The sequence below is a fragment of the Scyliorhinus torazame genome, chromosome 8, assembly GCF_047496885.1.
Source record: "Scyliorhinus torazame isolate Kashiwa2021f chromosome 8, sScyTor2.1, whole genome shotgun sequence".
Taxonomy (NCBI): Eukaryota; Metazoa; Chordata; class Chondrichthyes; order Carcharhiniformes; family Scyliorhinidae; genus Scyliorhinus; species Scyliorhinus torazame.
This window is the reverse complement of record NC_092714.1, coordinates 168799720-168822867: the sequence shown is the minus strand read 5'-3', so window position 1 is coordinate 168822867 and position 23148 is coordinate 168799720. Positions and strand designations below refer to the sequence as shown.

At 47.8% G+C, this 23148-nt stretch overlaps 1 protein-coding gene across 4 annotated transcripts in view; it reads left to right on the top strand.

The window, feature by feature from the left end:
* Positions 1–23148, top strand: part of pcif1 (phosphorylated CTD interacting factor 1) — a 295713-nt gene that overhangs the window by 38380 nt on the left and 234185 nt on the right. The window lies entirely within an intron of this gene.

Sequence of the window (23148 nt, the reverse complement as noted above, 5' to 3'; positions counted from 1 at the left end):
TTATGGAAGTGCAGCGTTTGGATGAGAAATTAAAATGAGGCTCCACCTGGCTGCTTGGGTAAATGTAACTAGTCCCATGGCATGATTTTGAAGAAGAGCACGGGAGTTATCCTCTGGAGTTATCCTGTGTGTCCTGGTCAATATTGATCTGCCAATCAACAGCACAAACAGATTATCTGGCCATTATCACATTGCTGCCTGCCCTGTGGAAGTATACTCTGTGTAAATTAGCTGCTGCATTTCCTCATTTCAAAACAATTTCACTGACTGTGAAGTGCTTTGAAACATTCAGTTAGGATAGTCACTGACTGTCCTAAAATATACCGTATATGTGTGATGCATTTGCTGATGTTTATTAACATAAATTAAAAGTAACTATTGATTTGAATCTTTCACTCAAATGAGTGAGAATGTCATGCATAATAAACAAGTGTTTTGCAGCAAGCTAAACTTGGCACGTTGTACATTTTTATCTTGTAATGAGCCTTGTCTGGACTGAAGCATGTTTTTAAAACAAAACTCAGATGATGCTTTGAGTCAGGCACTGTGTAAAAATGTTGATGTGGAGATGCCGGTGTTGGACTGGGGTGAGCACAGTAAGAAGTCTTGCAACACCAGGTTCAAGTCCAACAGGTTTGTTTCAAATCACTAGCTTTCGGAGCACTGCTCCTTCTTCAGGTGAATGAAGAGGTAGGTTCCAGAAACATATATATAGACAAAGTCAAAGATGCAAGACGATACTTTGAATGCAAGCATTTGCAGGTAATTATTACTGATCCAGAGAGAGGGGTAATCCCAGGTTAAAGAAGTGTGAATTGTCTCAAACCAGGACAGTTGGTAGGATTTCGCAAACCCAGGCCAGATGGTGGTGGGTGAATGTAATGCGACATGAATCCAAGGTCCCGGTTGAGGCAGTACTCTGCTCGGCGATTGTGCGTTGTCGCGTGTCCTGAAGGCCGCCTTGGAGAACGCTTACCTGAAGATCAGAGACTAAATGCCCTTGACTGCTGAAGTGTTCCCCGACTGGAAGGGAACATTCCTGCAATCGCCAGGCAGGAATGTTCCATTTTATGGACAGCACTAACTGGGTTAGGAATTGGAGAAAGTCACAGACAGCGGAGAGTTGTATCAGGCTATTGTCTCCTTGTGTCAGTTATTTGAAAGCGTGCATCAGTGTGGCCCTGTCTACATTAAGCAGAAGCAACGTAGCATGAGGGCAACTTATGGATGCACGCATCAATATGCCTGATCACATTTTTGAGTAGACCAGGTTTTTGCAGGCACAGGCAGGACCAATGAGTTTGATTTTAAATGCTTCCCTAGGGGCTTGATGCTTCAAATTAAAGGTTAACATAGAATAAGTTGGTTGGTTCAAATCGGTTACTGGACAGAGGACAGACTACTTGAAAACCAGACTGTATGGAACTGGATGAATGGCTGCTCAAGCCTGGTGCTCATGCAATGCGCTATATAAATGCAAGTCTTTTATTTAAAAAAAATATTGGTTATTAATATTGGTCTGACAGACTGAATAATGTGATGGGGCTGATATTACAGAATAGCTGTGAGCTTTCACGGACATCACAGGTGCTCCATTTCATTCTGTCCTTTTCAGAGGATCCTTCCAACATGCAACTCAGTATCTGGAAGTAGTATTTTTTTTTTCTCATCTGTGTTCAGATAGATTACTATATCGTGAACAGAATGGAATTGGGATAGATGAGCAGCCTGTGCCTCACTGGTTAAGTTGGCCTTGGTCAATTCATCTTGACTGGTTAGCTTGATATTTGCAACAATGCATATCGAGGAGTTGTAAATCTTTTAACTATTTCTTAGGAATAGCCTTTGATTTCCAACGTTGCTACTGGTTTCTCAAGGAGTTGGTTTAACTGCATATTCTGTATCATTACAGCAACAAAATACAGCTAATAATAAAGACACTGTGGTGATAGTATTCCATTGGTATATTGATTATGCGGTGAGTCCCATGAAAACTATTTGGCGTAAGAATTAAACCTTATGCTGACGTACCAATTCACCACATGCAACAGTAATTATAATGGGGGACAGTTATCCAAATATATACTTGGATAGGAATCATGCAAAGGGACAAGAAGGGTGAGAGTTTCTGGAGTGTGTTCAGGATAATTTTCTGGTCCAATAAGAGGTTGGACCTGGTTCTGGGCAATGAGTTGGGTCAAGTCGATCAATGATCAGTGGAACAGCTTTTAGGAACAGTAACCATTATGGGTTAGGTTGACCATGGAAAATTAATTGGGGGAAAGCCAACTTCGATGGGGTGCGAATGCATCGGAGTCGAGTGAGCTGGAATCAGATGTTGGCAGAAAAGATGGTGGCTGAACAATGACCACCTTGCAGACAATGTCAAGTCATATTCTCTTGAAGGGAAAGGGTAGGTCAAATGAATCCAGAGCACCCTTTTTTTTTTTTGTAATAAACAATTTTATAGAGGTATTTTTGGCATATAAAACAATGACATTGTATGGTACCGTGCAAAAGGAAAAGCAAATAACACATAGTGCAAACCACGATTCCATTCGCGCAAGAACCTGCCTAAACCACCCCCTACTCTACACTATCCTAGCCCCCCCCCCCCCGCTGACGATTAATTCACCGCGAAGAAGTCAATGACTGGCTGCCACCTCCGGGCGAACCCCGATAGTGAACCTCTCAAGGCGAACTTAACCTTTTCTAGACTGAGAAAACTCGCCATGTCCAATAGCCATGCTTCGGTCTTCGGGGGCTTTGAGTCCCTCCATGCCAACAGTATTCGTCGCCGGGCTACCAGGGAAGCAAAGGCCAAGACATATAACATAGAAAAATACAGCACAGAAATGGCCCTTCGGCCCACGATGTTGTGCCGAACCTTTGTCCGAGATTAATCATAGATTATCATAGAATTTACAGTGCAGAAGGAGGCCATTCGGCCCGTCGAGTCTGCACTGGCTCTTGGAAAGAGCACCCTACCCAAGGTCAACACCTCCGCCCTATCCCCATAACCCATTAACCCCACCCAACACTCAGGGCAATTTATCATAGCCAATCCACCTAACCTGCACATCTTTGGACTGTGGGAGGAAACCGGAGCACCCGGAGGAAACCCACGCACGGGGAGGATGTGCAGACTCCACACAGACAGTGACCCAAGCCAGAATCGAACCTGGGACCCTGGAGCTGCGAAGCAATTGTGCTATCCACAATGCTACCGTGATGCCTTTAAGAACAAATTAATCTACACTGTATCATTCTACCGTGATCCATGTACCTATCCAATAGCTGCTTGAAGTTCCCTAATGTTTCCTACTCAACTACTTCCACAGGCAGTGCATTCCATGCCCCCATTACTCTCTGGGTAAAGAACCTACCTCTGACATCCCCCCCCATATCTTCCACCATTCACCTTAAATTTATGTCCCCTTGTAATGGTTTGTTCTACCCGGGGAAAAAGTCTCTGACTGTCTACTCTATCTATTCGCCTGATCATCTTATAAACCTCTTATCAAGTCGCCCTTCACCCTTCTCCGTTCTAATGAGAAAAGGCCTAGCACCCTCAACCTTTCCTCGTAAGATCTACTCTCCATTCCAGGCAACATCCTGGTAAATCTCCTTTGCACCTCTTCCAAAGCTTCCACATCCTTCCTAAAATGAGGCGACCAGAATTGCACACAGTACTCCAAATGTGGCCTTACCAAGGTTTTGTACAGCTGCATCATCACCTCACGGCTCTTAAATTCAATCCCTCTGTTAATGAACGCTAGCACACCATAGGCCTTCTTCACAGTTCTATCCACTTGAATGGCAACTTTCAAAGATGTATGAACATAGACCCCAAGATCTCTCTGCTCCTCCACTTTGCTAAGAACCCTACTGTTAACCCTGTATTCCGCATTCATATTTGTCCTTCCAAAATGGACACACTTTTCAGGGTTAAACTCTGTCTGCCACTTCTCAGCCCAGCTCTGCATCCTTCTATGTCTCTTTGCAGCCGACAACAGCCCTCCTCACGATCCACAACTCCACCAATCTTCGTATCATCTGCAAATTTACTGACCCGCCCTTCAACTCCCTCATCCAAGTCATTAATGAAAATCACAAACATCAGAGCACCCAGAACTGATCCCTGCGGTACGCCACTGGTAACTGGGATCCAGGCTGAATATTTGTCATCCACCACCACTCTCTGACTTCTATCAGTTAGCCAGTTCGTTATCCAACTGGTCAAATTTCCCACGATCCAATGCCTCCTTACTTTCTGCATAAGCCTACCATGGGGAACCTTATCAAATGCCTTACTAAAATCCATGTACACTACATCCACTGCTTTACCTTCATCCACATGCTTGGTCACCTCCTCAAAGAATTCAATAAGACTTGTAAGGCAAGACCTATTCCTCACAAATCCGTGCTGACTATCACTAATCAAGCAGTGTCTTTCCAGATGCTCAGAAATCCTATCCCTCAGTACCCTTTCCATTACTTTGCCTACCACCGAAGTAAAACTAACTGGCCTGTAATTCCCAGGGTTATCCCTATTCCTTTTTTTGAACAGGGGCACGACATTCGCCACTCTCCAATCCCCTGGTACCACCCCTGTTGACAGTGAGGACGAAAAGATCTTTGCCAACGGCTCTGCAATTTCAACTCTTGCTTCCCATAGAATCCTTGGATATATCCCGTCAGGCCCGGGGGACTTGTCTATCCTCAAGTTTTTCAAAATGCCCAACACATCTTCCTTCCTAACAAGTATCTCCTCGAGCTTACCAGTCTGTTTCACACTGTCCTCTCCAACAATATGGCCCCTATCATTCGTAAATACTGAGGAAAAGTACTCGTTCAAGACCTCCTATCTCTTCAGACTCAATACACAATCTCCCGCTACTGTCCTTGATCGGACCTACCCTCGCTCTAGTCATTCTCATATTTCTCACGTTTGTGTAAAAGGCCTTGGGGTTTTCCTTGATTCTACCCGCCAAAGATTGTTCATGCCCTCTCTTAGCTCTCCTAATCCCTTTTTTCAATTCCCTCCTGGCTATCTTGTATCCCTCCAGTGCCCTGTCTGAACCTTGTTTCCTCAGCCTTACATAAGTCTCCTTCTTCCTCTTAACAAGACATTCAACCACTCTTGTCAACCATTGTTCCCTCACTGGACCATCTCTTTCCTGCCTGACAGGGACATACATATCAAGGACATGTAGTACCTGTTCCTTGAACAAGTTCCACATTTCACTTGTGCCCTTCCTTGACAGCCTATGTTCCCAACTTATGCACTTCAATTCTTGTCTGACAACATCCTATTTACCCTTCCCCCAATTGTAAACCTTGCTCTGTTGCACGTACCTATCCCTCTCCATTACTAAAGTGAAAGTAATGGAGTGAAAGACATCGGCCTCCTTCTCCTCCTGGACTCCTGGGTCCTCCGACACCCCAAAGATTGCCACCTCAGGACTCATTACCACCCCAGTTTTCAAAACCCGGGACATGATGTCCGCGAATCCCTGCTAGTACCCCCCGAGTCTAGGGCACGACCAGAACATGTGCACGTGATTAGCTGGCCCACCGGCGCATCTGGCGCACTTGTCCTCCAGCCCGAAAAATGTACTCATCCGGGCCACCATCATGTGGGCCCGGTGCACGACCTTAAACTGGATCAGACTGAGCCTGGCACACGTTGCAGTCGTGTTTACTCTGCCCAGAGCTTCTGCCCAAATACCCCCCCCCCCCCCCCCCCCCGGAGCTCCTCTCTCTTACAAACAACTCGCTCTTAGCCATGTTCAATTTACATCCTGAAAACCGGCCAAGTTTTCCATGATGCCATCCATCCCCGCCATTGGGTCCGCTACATATAACAACAGGTCATCCGCGTATAATGAGACTTTATGTTCCACTCTCCTCTTCCCCCCCCCCCCCCCCCCCCCCCCCCCACCCCCGGGACCAGCCCTTTCCTGTCCTTTGAAGCTCTCAGAGCAATTGCCAGCGGCTCTATGGCCAGCGCGAACAGCAGTGGGAGAGGGGGCAGCCCTGTCTTGTCCCGCGGTGTAGTCTGAAGTAATCTGATGTTGTCCTGTTAGTCCTCTGGGGCCTGATATAACAGCCCTTCCCAGAACCTCCCACAGATAGTCCCACTCGACCCGGTCGAAAGCCTTTTCCGCATCCATAGCTATTACTATCTCTGCCTCCCTGCTCTCCGGGGGCATCATGATCACATTAAGCAGCCTTCTTAGATTTGCCGCCAGTTGCCTACCCTTTATGAACCCAGTTTGGTCCTCCGCAATTACGTCCGGTACACAGTCCTCAATTCTAGTCGCCAAGATCTTGGCCAGTAACTTAGCGTCTTCGTTGATCAAAGAGATCGGCCTATAAGACCCACAGGCCTCTGGGTCTTTATCCCGTTTCAGAATAAGCGAAATAGTGGCCTGCGACATCGTCGGGGGTAGGACCCCTCTGTCTCTTGCCTCGTTAAAAACCCTGACCAGCACCGGCCCCACTATCTCGGCAAACTTTTTGCAAAACTCCACCGGATATCCATCCGGCCCCGGGGCTTTACCTGACTGCATGACCTTCAGGCCCCCCCCCCCCCCCCCCCCCCAGTACCTCTTCGATCCCAACCAGGGCCCCCAGTCCATCCACCAACCCCCTCCCCACTCTTGGGAAGGTCCGGTCAGCCCAGGAATCATCTCATCCCCTCCGGTCCCCTGGGGGGTTCCGAAGTGTATAGCTTACTATAAAAGTCCCTAAACCCCTTGTTCAGCCATGCCGGGTCCCCCACCTGGTTTCCCTCCCCATTCGCTAGCCTTCCTATCTCCCTAGCCGCTTCTCTCTTACTTAGTTGTTGCGCAAGCATTCTGCTGGCCTTCTCTCCATGCTCATATATCGCACCTTTTGCTGCTCTACAGACTTGCCTGTAGTCAGCACCCCGAACTCGGCCTGCAGCCTCTGTCGTTCCCTGAGTAACTCTAGCCTCGGGGACTCCGCGTAGCTCCTGTCCGTCCGTAAAATTTGCTGAACCAGTCGGTCCGTTTCTGCCCTGTCTGTCCTGTCCCTATGGGCCCGGATTGAGATCAGCTCCCCTCTCACCACTGCCTTCAGTGCCTCTCGGAGCACCGTTGCTGAGACATCTTCGGTATCATTTACCTGCAGGTAATTCTGCATGCATTTTCTGAGTCTCTCACACACCGCCTAGTCCGCAAGTAATCCAACTTCCAACCTCCATTGTGGGCGCTGGAAGCTATCCTTACAAATCCGTAGGTCTACCCAGTGTGGAGCATAGTCCGATATGGTAATTGCCGAATATTCTGCCCCCACCATCCCAGCGAGCAAGTCCCTACTCATGACAAAGAAATCAATTCGGGAATACACCTTATGGACGTGGGAGTAGTACGAAAACTCCCTCGCCGACGGCCGGCTAAATCTCCACGGATCAGCTCCCCCCATTTGCTCCATGAACCCTCTCCGTTCCTTTGCCATCGCTGGCAACCTGCTCGTTTTTGAAGACAACCGATCCAGGCCCGGGTCCAGGACTGTGTTAAAGTCCCCACCCATGATCGGTTTGCATAAGTCCAAGTCGGGGATCTTGCCTAGCAACCTCCTGATAAAATTCACATCGTCCCAATTCGTCCCCTCCACACACTGATCAAGACTAGATCATAGAATTTACAGTGCAGACCGTCCGCCTTCCGAACCCGCAAATGCGCGAACACATGCCCTCTTCACTGGCCCATTTAGCTCTCTATCATTCCAGGTGATCAACCTGGCTTCCGTTGACTAGCCCACCCAGCTGGCCTGGTGGCTCCCCGCTTCGGCGCCCGCGCGTCTCTCACACATTGTTCCCTGGCTGCCCTTCCCCCGGCCCATCCATACCACTTCCCCAAACCAGCCCCGCTTAAACACACACTCTATACAAGTCAAAGACATCCCCTACAATAGTGCAATTTAGATCAAACAGATAGAGATAAGAAGTACCAGGCACACTCAGCCCTTCCCCTCCACACACAGAAAAAGATTGCAAAAAATTCCCCCGAAACCCCCATCATAGCCACACCTTTTTAGCTATTTTATTTTTTCTTTTCCCCCTACCAAACCTCCAACCAACCAAGAGACCCCAAAAAGGAAACATTTAGGGAAACCACGAAAAAGAACAAGAAAAACATCGCAACCAAAATACATCAACCTAAAAAGGTCGAAAAAACGAAAAGAACGAATCCAAGCATGCAGGCATCTCTCAAAGCAAGAGAGAAACAAAATAGACTTAGAAGTTCTACCATGAGTTCAAGAGTCCCCAGCTCAGAGCCAGCCCTTGCTTCTTAACAAAGTTCATCGTATCCTCGGGTTCCTCGAAATAGTGGTGCTGGCTCTCATACGTAACCCACAGTCGCGTTGGAAAAAGCAGCCCGAATTTCACCTTGTTCTTGTACAAATTCTCCTTCACCTGCCTGTAGCCTCCCCTCCTCATGGCCACCTCAGTGCTCAGGTCCTGGTAAACACGCAGGGTGCTATTGTCCCAGGTACAGCTTCGTGTGCTCTTGGCCCATTGCAGAATCCGCTCCTTGTCCAGGTACCTGTGGAACCGGACCACCATCGCTTGTGCGGGACCCCCTTGTCGCGGCTGCCCTACCTGCACTCTGTATGCCCTGTCCACCACCGGCAGGCGAGGGAACACCTCGTTTCCCAGCAGCTTCTGAAACATACCCTCCACATATGCGGCGGCATCCAGCCCCTCAGCCCCCTCCGGGAGGCCAACAATTTTTACGTTCTGCCGGCAAGATCTGTTGTCCTGCTCCTCCAGCCTTTCCAGGAGCATTTTTTGCTGATCCCTCAGCCTCTGAATCTCCACAACCGTCACCATTTTAAAGTCTGCCTGCTCCTCCACCGTCTTCTCCAGCTTATGGAGCTTCTCAGCCTGATCATCTAGCCTTTTTTCCAGTCGGTCCTTCGCCATCTGGAGCGGCTCCAAATTATCGCGCTTCAGAGCTAAAGAGCCCTCCTGCATGGCCTGTAGCAGCTGCTCCATTGTAGGCTAGGCTGTCGGAGCCTTGCTCTGGACACCGGCCATATTGGTCTCTCTCACAGCCTCCACCGTGCCATTGTTTGACCACTTCTTTTGCTGTTTACGGTCTCTCCGGCTTCTTAAGTCCATACAACTCTGTATGGGTTCAGTGCCTGAGTGCTATTGCTTTCCAATTCCGCGCTCAAAAGCGCAAAAATGTCGGGGGGAAAGGTCCGAAAGGCCGACCGAAACGGGAGCCACCAAATGTGCGACCTACTCCCTCATAGTCTCCACCGGATGTCCCAAACCAGAGCACCCTTGATGATCGGGATAGCAGTGAAGATGAAAAGGAAGAAGCATGCAAATGAAAGATGTTGGGTGAAAAGTACAATGGAGAATCAGACTTAATATAGAAGGACCAGAAGGGAAGTGAAAAAAAACAAATGACTAAGGCGAGAGAGCAGGAAGAGAGACTGGCAGCTAGATTAAAAGGGAATCCCAAGGACCTTTATAAGCCTATAAATAATAATAGTGTGGTAAAGAAAGAGTAAGGTCGATTAGGGATTTTTAAAAAAGGGAACTTGCATGTGGAGGCAAGTGAAATAGCGCAGGTATTAAACGAGTGCTTTGCATTTGTCTTTACAAAGAAAGATGATGCCACCCAGGCTGAAGTGAGCGAGGAGTAACTGGTACGCTCAAGGAATTTACAATTGAGAAGTAGAAGATGGTAGAAAGGCTATCTTTATTTATAGAATCGTAGAATTTACAGCGCAGAAAGAGGCCTTTCGGCCCATCGAGTCCGCATCAACCCTTGGAAAGAGCACCCTACTTAAGCCCACACCTCCACCCTATCCCTGTAACCCAGTAACCCCACCTAATCTTTTTAGACACTAAGGGCAATTTAGCATGGCCAATCCACCTAACCTGCACATCTTTGGACTGCAGGAGGAAACCAGAGCACCCGGCGGAAACCCATGCAGATACTGGGAGAACGTGCGGACTCCGCACAGACAGTGACCCAAGCCGGAAATCGAACCCAGGTCCCTGGTGCTGTGAAGGAACAGTGCTAAACACTGTGCTACAGTCCCGCCAATATTGGTAACGCTGTCCCATTAGACAAGTCGAGCAACAACCTGACATAGTCATACTTAAAGAATTGGACAGTATAATGTCCCAGTCTCTCCTATCTCCAATCTTGGATCTGTCCTGTCCCATCGGAGGTGGTGACGCTGGTTATACGGTCAGGGTGGAATGTCCCTGACAGCCCACAAAATTAACTCAAAGACCCTGTGTAGTCTCATGGCATCAGTTTAAACATGGGCATGGAAACCTCTTGCTGATTACCACCTATCTCCTTCCCTCAGCTGATAAATCAGCACTCCAGGTCGAACATTACTTGGAAGATGCACAGCAGGTCGAACACTACTTGGAAGATGCACAGAGGGTAGCAAGGACAGAGAATGTACTTTGGTTGGGGGGAGTTCAATGTCCACCACGAGTAGCTTCATAGCACCATTACTGACCAAGTTGGCCGAGTCCTAAAGAACGTATCTGCCAGACTGGACCTGTGGTGGGTGGTAAGGGAACTAATCTACCTGTCGCAGGTGCATTTGCCCATGATGTTTGTAGAAGTGACCACTTCACAGTCCTTGTGGATACAGTCCCGTCTTCACATCGAGGATACTGTCCATTGTATTGTGTAGTGCTACCACCATGTGCAATGGGATGGACTCTGACTTATGGTCGCGACTTGAAATGTTAACTCTGTTTCTCTTTCCACAGAATTTACTAGACCTGCTGAGTATTTCCAGCACTTTGTGTTTATTTCAGATTTTCAGCATCCGCAGTATTTTTATTTTTTAGATTCCAAACAGATACAGCAGTTCAAAACTGGGCTTCCATAAGGCACTGTGGGCCACTGTCAGAATTGTATATTCAACCACAGCCTGTAATCTCATGGCCCTGCATATGCCTCACACAACCATTACCATTAAGTCAGAGGATCCACCCAGTTTCAATGAGGAGTACAGGAGCAGCAACAGGTGTACCTAAAATTGATTTGCCAACCGTGACTATGTGCATGCTAAGCAGTGGAAGCAGCTTGTGCTGGGGCAAAGCAATCCCACAACCAGTGGATCAGATCAAAACTTTCCAATCCTGCCACATCTAGGCATGAATAGTGGTGGATAGTTGAGTAACTAACCAAAGGAGAAGGGTCAACAAATTTTCCCATCCTCAATAGTGGAGAAGCTCAGCATGTCAGTGCATAAGACAAGACTGAAACATTTGTAATCATTAAGGTGGCACAGTGGATAACACTGCTGCCTCACAGTGCCAGGAACCTGGGTTCAATTATGGCTTTGGGTGACATTCTTGTGTGGAGTTTGCACTTTTCCCCCCCGTGTATGCGTGGGTTTTCTCCGGATGCTTCGGTTTCCTCCCACAGTCCAAAATGTGCTGGTTTTTTAAAATATAAATTTAGAATACCTAATTTTTTCCCCCAATTAAGGGGCAATTTAACATGTCCTATCCACCTAACCTGCACATCTTTGGGTTGTGGGCATGAGACCCATGCAGACACAGGAGAATATGCAAACTCCACACAGGCAGTGACCCAGGGCTGTCATCGAACCTGGGCCCTCAGCGCCATGAGCCACATAGACTGCTGCGGTTCAAGAAGACAGCTCGTCTAGCCAGTGACACCCACATCCCGTGAACAAATAAAGAAAAAGATTACAGGCCTGGTTCGGTAATTGACTGCAGCAGAAGTTAGGGATAGTGGGCAGATAGTCTTCTCGATGTAACTTGTGGTGTCCCATAGCAATCTGTTTTGGGTCTCAACTTTTATTAATGACTTTGAGATAGAGAGCCACATATCCCAGTATCCCAATGCCATCAAGATAGGTTGCATTGCCAGTGATGTAAATGGAAGCATCATATTACAGAGATATGAATGGAATAGTGAATGGGCAAAACTGAAATTTCTTTAAATTTGGAGTATCCAATTATTTTTTTTCTAATTAAGGGGCAATTTAGCGTCGCCAGTCCACCTTCCCCACACATCTTTGGGTTGTGGGGATGAGGTCCATGCCAACACTGGGAGAATGTGCAAACTCCACATGGACAGTGACCCAGAGCAGGGATCAAACCCAAGCACTTGCTGCTGTGAGGCAGCAGTGCTAACCACTGCGCCATCATGCCGCCGTATGAAATGGATTCTAATATAGACAAATGCAAAGTCATCCACGGACCTAAAAAGGAGGAAACAGAATTTTGTTTTCTAAAAACAATAGTAACTGGAGATCCTTGGAGCTGTAGTTACAGGGATCATTAAAATGTGATGAATGGGTATAGAAATGATTAATGGAATGCTGATCTTTGTCTGGAGCAGAGTTTTTCAAAAAAATTTTCCCAGGACCCACTTCTGCCAACCGACCGACCTTTGCGACCCACGCCACATTAGTTTACCTTTAATGCAAAAGGTGGTCCTGCTTGATCCTTACGATACCACTCCAATCAGGTTCACAGGAGGAGAGGGCAATGCACATATCGGGTGCAGAGTTTAGCTGGATTCTTTGTGCCATCTTCATCTTTCTGAGACTGGAAAATACAACCTCCACAGGTAGGTCGTAGTGAAGGGCAATAGCAACAAAATGCTTTCTTTACTCAGCACCGTATGCTTCTGGGAGATGCTACTCCAGAATGCTTAAACCCTTGGGATGTGTGGCGTGTTTATAATGTGCTGTTGCAGGTCGGGTGCAGAAACTCTGGTGTCCGCAGTTGGAGTAAGCTGTAAGTTAATAACTGACTCTGGGGTCTCAAGCCCAAAGGGATCTTTCCTTCATCGTTTCACTTTCAAAATCTGAAACCTCTCCTCTGGATAGTAGTAACTACAACTGTTGATCAGCACCACCAGATGCGACTGAATAAGGCTTTCCAGTCTATTGACATTTCCCTTATTAACACCATTTTTATGTGCCATAGCAGTGCGGGGAACATGTTTTGGTTTTGTACTCCCACACAATTGCCAAACCTTCAATGACTTTTGGAAAACATTTATTTCTTCATAGTGCCGAAAGCAATCATCATCCTTTTCTTGCAATTTGAGGTTCAGTTGATTTATAATTGAAAAGATGTTATGGTTCGCATCCACTTTCATCACCAAATGAATCAGCCAGAGGGAACGATTTCTCCAGGAGGAAAGAATGGATTTCACACCTCTGATCATAAATTGCTTATCACCTGGCCCGTTGACGGCCAGTGTACCTCTCTGTGGAACAATAGTTGTGTGTACTCGGCCCCCATATCTGAACATACATCAAAAAGTCTGGTATTGAGTGCGCTGTGTTTAATGAAATAACGACTTTCACAATTCCTTTCAACACCACTTCAAGATCGGATAGAATTCCTTTTGCTGCCAATGCCTCAAGGTGAAAAAAACAATGATTTCAAACAGTATCCTAACTAGCTGACTCCCTGATCCTTATTATAACTCTGCTGCTTTTCTAAGTCTTGTTGGCTGCCCCAGCAAGATTTGTGATTCCTCTGCAATTAATCCAGTCGTGTCTGCACTTTCCAATCACGTAACTAATCAATGCTTCAAACATCTGTCATACTGATTGGTAATGTCAAGCAGCACATCAAATCCTCAACAGATTAATTGGGCGCGATTCTCCACTCCCACGCCGGTTGGGAGAATCGCCTGGGCCGCCGAAATTTCCGGGGCCGCCGGTCCGACGCCCTCCCGCGATTCTCCCGAGCGGCGGGAACGGGCCAGTCGAGTTTCGCGGGCCGCAGAATCGCCAGAGATACCCAAAATGGCGATTCTCCGGCACCCCCGCGATTCTGAGGCCCGGATGGGCCGAGCGGCCAGGCCAAAACTGCGGGTTCCCCCCAGCGCCTTCCACACCTGCTCGCTACAGTCGTGGGCGGTGCGTGAACGCTGGGGGGGCGGCTGTGGGGGGGGCGAGGGGGGATCCTGCACCGGGGAGGGTACCTTAAATGTGGGGTGGCCCGCGATCGGTGCCCACCGATCGTCGGGCCGTCCTCTCTGAAGGAGGACCTCCTTCCTTCCGCCGCCCCGCAAGATCCGTCCCCCATCTTCTTGCGGGGAGGATGTGGACAGGACGGCAACCACGCATGCGCGGGTTGGCACCGGCCAACCCGTGCATGCGCGGATGACGTCCGTTATGCGGCGCCGGTCGCGTCATCTAATCGGCGCCACTTTTACGTGGGCGACAAGGCCTCGTGCGGGTAGATGACGCGGCCCCGATACTGGCCCGTTGTCAGGGCCTGAATCGGTCGCGACCGGGGCTGTTCCGCGCCGTTGTGAACCTCGACGGCGTTCACGACGGCGCAGCCACTTCGGCGTGGGGGTGGAGAATCGCGCCCATTGTACCCAACACACCTAATGTAAACTGGCAACATTGTGCAATCTGAAATGTTTGTAAGGTAATCCAGTTGTCTAGAGAATTCCTGTGCTTATTTTAAACGAGAACTAAACTGTACTTCTAAATTCTCAGCAGTTACACAAACTCGGCGAGCCACTGTGTTATCACTAAGCAAGATACATTTCAGGTTTTCAACTGAGCTCCCATCTAGGACTGCAAGCCACATCAAATGCTGCAGGGAGAATTAATCTTTCTGCTACATTGTGGGGCGTTTTCTTTTAAGCTACGCGTTAAGGTATCATGCAGAGGCTAATTGCTTTGCCATTCAATGTTACTTTTCTGCTAAGGACATCAGCTGATGATTTCGGTTCTTGTGAGATTCCAGTGTGAGATTCTGGCAAGTTGGTACTCCCTATTTGTGTCTCTTTCATGTAACTAAACAATCCATGTTCACAGGCCTCTTGCGTGCCTTGCTGGAAAGTGCAGGGCACTTGCCTCTGATTTTGCACCAAAACACGTACATATAGGCACTTGGCACCATGTTTGCGTGCAGGGTGTACTGACCTCGTGGTCGGAAGATTGCAAGGCTGATTATGCAGCGGTTCTTATTTTAAATACCGTTAGCGACTGATGGGCGCAGCGAGAAGAAATTCTTCTTTCGGGAACACTGCGACCCTTGGGTCCGTGTCAGTTCCGATATCTGCCTGCAACTCACCTGGGGTCGTGACCTGTACTTTGAAAAACCCTGGTCTAGAGGACTAGAATAGGAGGGGATAGAAGTCATAGAATTTACAGTGCAGAAGGAGGACATTCGGCCCATCGAGTCTGCACCGGCTCTTGGAAAGAGCACCCCACTTAAGCCCACACACCCCTGTAGCCCAGTAACCCCACCTAACCTAAGGGCAATTTAGCATGGCCAATCCACTTTACCTGTACATCTTTGGACTGTGGGAGGAAACTGGAGCATCCGGAGGAAACCCACACAGACACGGGGAGAATGTGCAGACTCCGCAGAGAGAGTAACCCAAGCTGGGAATCGAACCGAGGACGCTGGAGCTGTGAAGCAACTGTGCTAACCACTGTGCCACCATGCTGCCCGATTCATGGGACTCCCTGGCTTTTGGTCAACCAAATAGAGAAGGCTCATTGAGTGATCTGTTTTTGGGAAACTAATGGAATATTGAGATGCTTAGTCCTAAATGTAGGGTACAAATCTAGAGGTCATATTAAGTTTTACAACAAAGCACTGGTTGAACCACATACTGTCATGCCCTCAGCATATTCCATATTTATGCCCATACCCAGTCTTCACACAACTTTAGAGCGTTCTCATTGGTTCTCATGCATTTCAGGAAGGTACTAATTCCAGCTGCAACTTACAGTTAGAAAGCGGACTCTCATGTTGAAAGGTATGCAGCCTAGGTGTGTGCGTGCGCTCGTGACACCTTGCGAGACAACGATCGCTAGTTTCCTAACTGTTCCCCCACTGACGTGGCACGGTGGTTAGCACTGTCGCTTCTCGATGCCAGGGACCCGACGTCATTACTTGCTCCCTTACTCTTACATCATCTGTTAACTTATTTTCTATATTAATGTCTCCTTGAGTATTTTGTGCATCCTGGTATTCCTCTCTAATATTTCCTGTTGGTTTCCACACCCCTGCCGAGTTAGTTTAAAGCCTTTCCAACAGCACTAGCAAAACGCCCCGGACGGAACTCAATCCCAGCTCTGTTCAGGTGCAAACAATCCACCTTGTAAAGGAGCCACCTCCCTCAGAGCCAGTCCCAGGAATCTAAAGTCCTCCTGTACCATGTTTCCAGCAACACATTCATCTGCCTTAACCTCCTATTTCTGTACTCACTCACAGGTAGCACTGAAGTAATCCGGTGATTATGACATTTGAGGTCCTGCTTGCTAATTAGCTACTGAGCTTCCTAAATTCAGATTGCAGGACTGCATCCCCCTTCCTACCTAAGTCATTGGTACCAGTGTGGCCACAACCTCTGGTGATTCACCCTCACCCAGAAGAATGTCTGCAGTTGCTCAGTAACCCTAACACTTGGGAGGTAACATGCCATGCTGGAGTCACATCTACGGTCACCGAAACACCTCTGTCCCCTTTACAAATCCCTCATCATTATTGTTCTTCCCTCCTTCTTCCTCCCCTCCTGTACAGCCACAAATGTAGCCCTGACTGCTGAGGAACCAGCACCTTCACCAGCTTCCAAAGCAGAAAACTGATTGGTGAGCGGAGCCCCAGGGGACTCCTGCCTGGTTTCTCCTGGGCTGCCCTAATGATCACCCTTTGACTCCATGCTCCTAACCTGCGGTGTGACCACCTCTGAATGTGCTGTCCACGCACCTCTCAGCCTCGTGGATGTGCCACAGTGACTCCAGCTTCTTTGCAACCAGGAGCTCCGTTTTCTGTAGCTAGCAACACTTCTTCCACGTGTGGTCGTCTAATGTCCATGAGTTTGCAGATATTACAGGGGACACATTCCACTAGACCGAACTGATCGGCTATGCCTTAACTTTATTTGCCATAAATTTTACTTTGGATTACCTATATACTTTATTTTACTGGCCCTGACTTTCCTGATATTTTTCACAAGAGTATAGCTACTTCTTTAAAGAGTCATACCCAGCACAAAGAAAGATGGTGGTGGTTGTTGGAAGTCAATCATCTCAGTCCTGGAACATCGTTCAGGATGGTACCCTGTTGCAACCTCCTTCAGCTGCTTCATCAGTAGCGTTCCTTCCAACATAAGGTCAGGTGTGGGGATGTTGACAGATGACTGCCCAATGTTCAGCACCATTTGAGACGGCTCAGACACTGAAACACTCCACATGCAAATGCAACGAGACCTGGACAATATCCATGATGTGGAGATGCCGGCGTTGGACTGGGGTGAGCACAGTAACAAGGCTTACAACGCCAGCTAATAGTCCAACAAGTTTGTTTCAAACACTAGCTTTCGGAGCACTGCTCCTTTCTCAGGTGAAGGTTACAGACCTTCAGAGCACCCTACGTGCTCTTATCCCACGTACTCCCTGCATTGGAGATCTCTTCTGCCTCCTGAAAATACACAAGGCCAACACACCAGGCTGTCCTATCGTTTCAGGCAATGGGACCCTGTGTGAGAACCTCTCTGGCTACATCGAGGGCATCTTGAAACCCATCGTACAAGGTATGGAGGGCATTAGCTATGAGGAGCGGTTGAATAAACTCTGTTTGTTCTCACTGGAACGATGGAGGTTGAGGGGCGACCTGGTAGAGGTCTACAAAATTATGAAGGGTATGGACAGAGTGGATAGTCAGAAGCTTTTTCCCAGGGTGGAAGAGTCAATTGCCAAGGGACATAAGTTTACGGTGCGAGGGGACGAGGTTTAAAGGAGATGTACGAGGCATGTTTTTTTACACAGGGAGTGGTGGGAACCTGGGCCTCGTTGTCAGGGAAGGTAGTGGAAGCAGATACGATAGTGACTTTAAGGGGTGTCTTGACAAATACACGAATAGGATGGGAATAGAGGGATATGGTCCCCGGAAGGGTAAGGGGTTTTAGTTCAGACAGGCAGCATGGTCGGTGCAGGCTTGGAGGGCCGAAGGGCCTGTTCCTGTGCTGTACTTTTCTTTGTTCTTTGTACGCCCAGCTACTGTCGCGACAAGACGGAGTTCCTACAGAAACTCAGCACCACTGGACCAGTTGAACCAGGAACATTCCTCGTCACAATGGACGTCTCGGCACTCTACACCAGAATCCCCCATGACGACGGCATTTCTGCAACAGCTTCCGTACTCAACACCGAAAACTGCCAATCTCCAGACGCAATTCTGCAACTCATCCGCTTCATTCTGGATCACAACGTCTTCACCTTCGACAACAAGTTCTTCATCCAGACGCACGGAACAGCTATGGGGACCAAATTCGCACCTCGATATGCCAACATCTTCATGCATAAGTTTGAACAATCTTACCTCCCGATGCTCCACTTCTCCAGCTTCCACCCTAAACACATTAAAGAAGGCATCCCCTATGGACAAGCCCTGCATATACACAGGATCTGCTCAGACGAGGAGGAGCGTAACAGACATCTACAGACGCTGAAAGATACCCTAGTACGAACGGGATATGGTGCTCGACTCATCAATCGACAGTTCCAACGCGCCACAGCAAAAATATCACACCGACCTCCTCGGAAGACAAACACGAGACACAACCGACAGAGTACCCTTCGTCGTCCAGCACTTTCCCGGAGCGGAGAAACTACGACATCATCTTCGCAGCCTTCAACACTTCATCGATGAAGATGAACATCTTGCCAAGGTCATCCCCACACCCCCACTACTTGCCTTCAAACAAACGCGCAACCTCAAACAAACCATTGTTTGCAGCAAACTACCCAGCCTTCAGAACAGCGACCACAACACCACACAACCCTGCCATGGCAATCTCTGCAAGATGTGCCAGATCATCGACATGGATACCACCATTACACCTGAGAACACCACCCACCAGGTATGAGGTACATACTCGTGCGACTCGGCCTACGTTGTCTACCTCATACACTGCAGGAAAGGATGTCCCGAAGCGTGGTACATTGGCGAGACCATGCAGACGCTGTGACAACGAATGAACGGACATCGCGCGACAATCACCAGGCAGGAATGTTCCCTTCCAGTCGGGGAACACTTCAGCAGTCAAGGGCATTCAGCCTCTGATCTCCGGGTAAGCGTTCTCCAAGGCGGCCTTCAGGACGCGAGACAACACAGAATCGCCGAGCAGAAACTTATAGCCAAGTTCCGCACACATGAGTGCGGCCTCAACCGGGACCTGGGATTCATGTTGCATTACATTCATCCCCCACCATCTAGCCTGGGCTTGCGAAATCCTACCAACTGTCCTGGCTTGAGACAATTCACACTTCTTTAATCTGGGGTTACCCCTATCTCTGGATCTGTAAAAACTTAATTACCTTCAAATGCTCGCATTCTAAGCATTGTCTGGCATCTTTGAATTTGTCTATATATATGTTTCTGGAACATACCTCTTCATTCACCTGAGGAAGGAGCAGTGCTCCGAAAGCTAGTGTTTGAAACAAACCTGTTGGACTTTAACCTGGTGTTGTAAGACTTCTTACTGTGCTCACCCCAGTCCAATGCCAGCATCTCCACATCATTCTCCTTTTGAACTCCGCATAGGTCGGTTCCGAGCAGCTGAATGGTCCGCTGTGCCTCTGACTCCCAGTTAGTGGAACAAAGCTGCTCCGCTCTTGAGCCACAGACTGGACTGAATTGGATTTCCCCACTCTTCTCGGCAATGTTTGCTGTTTCTGGATTCTCTTTTCACCCACTCTTCTAGGTTGTGGATACTGTCGTCGGATTCTCTTTTCACCTACTCTTCTAGGTGGTGGTCACTGTCTTTGGATCCTCTTTTTACCCACTCTTCTAGGCTGTGGTTACCGCTGCCGGATTCTCTTTTCACCCACTCTTCTAGGTGGTGGTAACTGTCTCCAGATCCTCTTTCCACCAACTCTTCTAGCAAACCCACTACCACCGCCTTGGGAACTAGGACTGGATAATAAACGCCGCCAAAGAAATAGAGTATCAATGGGGAAGTGTCCATTGGGCATTTCATTTCCCCCTCAGCTTGTAGCAAGTGCTATCTTGTTCTCCGGTCTGGTTCTCTGCTGACTGAATCCCAGGTAACCAACCACAGGCATATAGTCTTGTACTGCGAGTCACCATTTTAACATTTGTTCTTTTTCTGATGTCCCCCTTAACTGCACCACCTTTTCTAAATAATTGAACCGTACCTGTAACACTCTACAAAGTGATTGCAATCCTGTAATATTCTCCAGAAATGGTTGCTCCTTGCATGTGGCATCAGCTGTGGCTTAGTTGGTAGCATTCTTGCCTTAGGGACGGAAGGTGGTGGGTTTGTGCCCCACTCAGGTCTTGAGTACAAAATGCCAAGGCTGAACCTCCAGCGCAGTACTGAGGAGGTGCTGCACTGTCAATAGTGCTTCGAATGAGGCATTAAACTGAGGCCCTCTCTTCCCCCTTAAGAGGATATTAAAAATTCTGTGGTACTGTTTCAAAGAAGAGCAGAGGAGTTATCCTGTGTTCTCATAGAATTCACTGTGCTGAAGGAGGCCATTCGGCTCATCGAGTCTGCACCGGCCCTTGGAAAGAGCACCCTACCCAAGCCCACGTATCCGCTCTATCCCCGTAACCGCACTTAACCTTTTTGCACCCTACCCAAGCCCACGCATCCGCTCTATCCCCGTAACCGCACTTAACCTTTTTGGACACTAAGGGAAATTTAGCATGGCCAATCCACCTAACACGCACATCTTTGGTTTGTGGGAGGAAACCAGAGCACCTGGAGGAAACTCACGCACACACTGGGAGAACGTGCAGACTCTGCACAGACAGTGACCCAAGCCGGGAATTGAACCTGAGACCCTGGAGCTGTGAAGCAACTGTGCTAACCACTGTGCTACCGTGCTGCCCCAACCATTTTTGTCAAATGAATAATGTTTTATTTACATGCTCTTTAATGTGCACAGGTACAGTGTGTTTTATTTTCTGCAAAGAGGGTTGCATTGAATGTAATTGGATACTTTGCCTAACCTGCTGGAATTCTTGATGACAATTTGGATGCAAATGCACTTTTAAAGACTGTTGCTCCGTCCAGTTCCTGCAGGTGGTGCCACTCAATGTCTGAAAGTTAGTATTAATAACATCACCACATACAGGGGTGCAGAGCTATACCACGTACGGAACAATTAAGGGAGTGTGATGGTGAGCGGTGAAGTAGGGGGTTAAAACTAGGCCAGAATTTGCTGACTAACCAACAAAGGATAATGGCCCTTTCCATTATTTATCGGTAAATGGTGCAACAATTTCAGGCAAAAAGAAAAGGCATGGTTAAATGTGAGTTTTTAAAAATTTATTTACGGGATGTGGGCTGGTTAGGCCAGCATTTATTGCCCAGCTCTAGTTCTTTCAGAAGGTGAAAGTGAGTTGCCTTCTTGGACCTCTGCACTTCTTGAGGTGTAGGTACACTCACTGCTGTTCGGGAGGGTGTTCCAGTATTTTGCCCCAGTGACAGTGAAGGAACGGCGATATATTTCCAAGTCAGGGTGGTGACTGACTTGTGAGGAGTGGGGGAAGACCTCAAGGTGGTGGGGTTCCCAGGTATCTGCTGCTCTTGTCCTTCTAGATCAGTGATTTTCAAAATGGGGTCGTGACCCTCGCATGGGTGGCGGGATGATGTAGAATGGGTCGCCAAAAGGTCACCAAAAATGATCCCCAAAGATCTCCTGACCCTTTGTTCTATTTTCTCTCTAGGTAAATTCTTTACAATACAGTGTATGACCACATGAGGCTAATATAGAACCCGGTGCCGTGGACTTCCTTTCATCTCTGGGCCACAGTGTAGTTGGGGCAGTTTGCAGTCAAGAGATCTGTAAAATTCTCTTTGGGTGGCATTTCTTGCTACTGTGTTCAGCGTCAATATCTGCATTATTCTTTGAGTTTAGTGTGTTACTAGCAAACCCCGTGCATCTTTTATCTTTCTCTTAGTTATGTGTGTGTGTGTATATATATATTTTTAAAAAAAAATTTTTTTTAAGGTTTTTTAAAATTTGGAGTACAGAATTATTTTATTTCAATTCAGGGCAATTTAGCATGGCCAATCCACCTACCTTGTACATCTTTGGATTGTGAGGGTGAGACCCATGCAGGCACGGGGAGAATATCATTCTCTCACTTAACGTGGACAAACAGCCTCCTCCACGCCCACAAGCCCCTAAGTTCTCCTTCCACTTCCGAATTGTCTCTCCACAGTTGGGCTCTTGTCTTTCAAGAACACTTTTTTTTCATCACCTCCCTCGCCGCTATCCACCCCTCTTAGGTTCTCACCCCGAAGCATCCATCTCTGCCATGCAGTTACATGGACTCCATCAGCTGAATTGATTCCTGTATCATAAGGACTTTTGCATCTACCTGTATCGGGACTTCAATTGTTCGCTAAGGATGGCATTAGCTGGCAACTAAACTACACTCATGTATACAGGAGCCGGTAAAGTTTTGCAGGTGTATGGAATGGAATTTGAACGAGTGAACATGACTTTGTTAATACTGTGTAATACTGAGCCTGTTAATCTTTCCAGCTCTTGCGGGCAATTCTTCAAATGCTAACAATGGGTGTGAAGATATACAATAATCAAATAATATTAAATTACACCCTTAAGCAAGGTGTCAGGGTGGAATTGTCATTTCAGGTGAAACAGCAGCTCAATTTACAATTTTACATTTAATAATACAGAAGTGCCAACAATTGAGTGTGATGTTTTAAAAAGTAGCTATAGAGAATCTTTTGTGAATGTGGCGTGGGTATCGAGAGTCGGCCATTCTGTAAATGTGGTTCGCCAGAAAAACGATTTGAAAAACACTGTTCTAGATGGTAGTGGTCGTGGGTTTGGAAGGTGCTGTCTAAGGAACCTTGGTGAGTTACTGCAGTGCATCTTGTAGATGGTGCACACTGCTCCCATTGTTTGTCGGTGGTGGAGGGTCTGAATGTAGAAGGAGGAGCAATCAAGTGGGCTGCCTTGTCCTGGATGGTGTCAAGCTTCTTGAGTGTTTTTGGAGCTGCTCTCATCCAGGCAAGTGGAGCATATTCCATTACACCTCTGACTTGTGCCTTGTAGAGGTTGGACAGGCTTTGAGGGGGGGGTCAGGAGGTGAGT